We start from the raw sequence: 3,408 nt of genomic DNA, 5'->3' as shown, positions 1-3,408 counted from the left end.
AAATGTAAATAAATAAAGTATCTAATAAAATAAGTTTAAATAAAAGCAACATATCTTTGGTCTGACTATAGTGTCTAGTATAGGTTTTATTTCATGGAGAGAAAATATTTCAATAAATCTATTATGTTCATCACACAATTTTAGCATTGAGATTGTTTTCCAGGTCAGATGTTAGTACAGGTTACAGAGATCACTATGTTTGTTGAGCAGTTGTTATCTCCAGTAGTATCTATAGTAGCTTCCAGCACTATAAAAACTACTCATAGTGCCGAAACATAGAGACCAAGCCAGATATGTTGATATCTACATGCTCTGTGTTTGAAGTACAGAGTGCCTTCAGTCACAAGGTCCTGCCATTGAGCTCTGGAGTGTAANCAATAGTAATCAGAAGAGCCTTTGGTTTTTGCACGGTTTATGGGATCTTATTGTCTAGCAACATCAAAAGAGTGACCCATTCACCCAAGATGGTGGATGATTACAAGGGACCAATGTCATCCAGACAAAAAGATACACCTTCACATATGAATTCACAGTGGTTGCACCAATATACATAATTGCTGTGCAAGCTCAACTTACCTGAAAATTTTACTTCATGGCGATTCCAATAATAACATGCTTTGAATTAATATCCTCTTGTTCACCTTAGTGATTTCTTCCATCATAAATACTAATTAGAATTACCTTCTTTTCAAAATATACAATTTAATATTTGGTTCTTTCATACCAATGTTTTAATAATGAATGAACTGGCCAGAAAATTTCAATATTTTTTATGAATAAACACATTCCCATTTTTCCTGGAAAAAACTGAGAAACATAATTAAAGTCAATGAAATTATGTGTTCACACTTATGATGTGAAGTCAGTTTTTGAAAATTTTCAAGGTTTTCCAATTTACTCCATTGATGCATGTTCTGTGATGCGTCTAGACACCACTCATCTAACATTGCTAAAACTTCACAGAAGCTATTCTTAAATACTTGTATAAAAGTGTCTCATTTTGTCTTCATTGATGGTGAACCAGAAAGAGCATTTGCTCATATGCATATTTACACTTCACTTACTGACCTTGTAAGTATCTTATCTATAAGGTTTATTTTTCATCAATACTCTCATTCTACTTTAAACATTGTTGTCTTTATGGTATCCCTATTGCAAATATTTAGGGAATTTCATATCAAGTCCTATGGTAGGTTTATTTAATTGTTGATTTATCTCCTCATTTTCATNCCTTTAAGCTTAAGAAATCCTTAACTTAACTCTTTTTTTCATACACATGCTTTGATCATACTCTCCTACCCCCAACTCTTCCCTGAATCCGCTCCTTCCCTTCATCAGCTCTGTATCCTGTTGTTACTGTTTTCCCACCATAGGCAATATGGTCCTTTCATATATTCTTGCATATATGTTTTCCCTCCATCATATAGTCAATTTGTCTGGTACTCCAGTTTGATGTGCCCTCTCTCAGCAGTTACAGAGTGCCAATAGCTCCTCAGCTAAGGTGAACTCTGTGTGGAACTCACCTTTNTCTGCTGGCACATGATCTGGCTTTGGCTTACACTGTTCCTGTGCATGCTCTCACAACACTGTGAGTGTTGAGCACATGCTCTGCTGTGCTGTGCCCAGATATATATTTGCATTTTCTTTACTTGTGTTTGAGTTTCTAAGTAATCTTGAAGTTGAACTCTTCCAGAATTACCAGTAATTTACTCAATGTTGTTTTCAAGTACTTCTATTATACTTTGTCTACTTAAATCTATAAACTTTCTTGATATTTATATTGTTATCTATGCAAAGATATAATGTTTGAATTTCAAAAACATTTCACCTATTTACATTTCAATGACTAAACTTTAAATCAGATAGGAATTTCCTTTGTGTGCACAAACGATAACTGATTCACAATTCAATAGGATAGAGGATAATAATTATACTTTCTCCTAATTAATGTATTTCTTCATTGCAACCCTTCTTATTCACAAAATAGAAATGGAAAAGGAAGAACTGAGTTGAGTCTGGTTCTCTAATTTTAATAAGTAGGAATACCCAATTTTTCATATGAGAGAAAGTTAATATAACCAAACAACACAAAGTCATATGGCAGANTTTTTGACTGATAAGATACAANTAATACTTATTTATACTTTTTAGTGCATTTAACACTGTAAATATTGTGTTGCTAGAATCAAATACTGGACACATGAAGCTGCTAGTTTTAAGCTCTTGTCACATGATTCTACTAGGATTAAGTATTGGACACATGTTTACAGTATTTATTGCAATGACTCCTCAAGATGTAAATCAACTTGCACATTTGGGTATATAAAGACTTTATATATGTTAGGAATTAGAAAAAAAATGGAATGTCTAAATACAAGAACTCTGGAGATTCCATAGGGGTAATAAATTTTAGAGAATCCTTNACTGTTTTTAGGGAAAGCTTACTTCTTCATCACAGTCTTGTAATTTTGCTCACTACAAACATTCTAAGTATTAATTTTGAGATCTTGCATTGCAGTAATGAAAAATTTTAAAACTTAAGTTCAGTGATAGTATTTTATGCGAAGTGCAATTTTAATTTCTAAATATCTTTAAAAGTAATAATAAATAAATTTTGTTTATCTAAGATTATCCAGTTAAGGTAATTATATGTTGGGAGTGACCTTGTTTGAGCATTAACCACATTAAGTGCTTGCTGGCACAAAGTCTTAACCTCTGTGGAAAAGTACTAGCCTTGCTGAGTACAAATAGACATAGATCTTGAAGTCAGCTGAGANCAAATAGTTATAAATCTTGTGGACAGGTGCCTAATAACCCATTCAGTTCTGATCTTCCTGCTGAAATGTCTACCACGTCAATATCCTTTTCCTGGAAACAGGTGCATTACCCAGAGACAAAGTGACCTTCCTCGACCCTACTTCCTCTTCTTATGAATATATAACCTGTGTGAAAAATAATTGTCAGCTTGATCAGATCTCTAGACTTGGGGTCTGTTCTTCGCATCTGTATTCCCCCAATATCTTCCAGGTGCCCACCCCCCAAATCCCTGTCGAGTCTCCTGTGGTCGGAAAAAACTGGCGCCAAAACAGAGACCTGAGCTGGTCAGAGAGGAGAGAATGCCTCTCATCATTGGAGGATAGGCCTACCNGCTCATCTACAGGAGCACCTGAGAGCAGCTTCGATTTGGCANGATGCCATGGTCCAACCCATCTTAAGATAGTCTGGAAGAGTATTGCACTGTGAAAATTTTAGGATAATTAAGGTAAGACATGGGGCAAGCATTTTCTAGGTAGTCACCTTTTGTGTCAGGGCTTAAGGAGTCCCTCAAAACACAAGAAACTAGGGTTAAGAAAAAGGATTTGAAGATATTTTTAGATTTTGTTGGAGAGATTTGCTCATGGTTCCCAC

Source organism: Mus pahari, chromosome 10, assembly GCF_900095145.1.
Source record: "Mus pahari chromosome 10, PAHARI_EIJ_v1.1, whole genome shotgun sequence".
NCBI classification, from domain to species: Eukaryota; Metazoa; Chordata; class Mammalia; order Rodentia; family Muridae; genus Mus; species Mus pahari.
The sequence above is the reverse complement of the archived record's forward strand: the minus strand, read 5'-3'. Positions refer to the sequence as shown.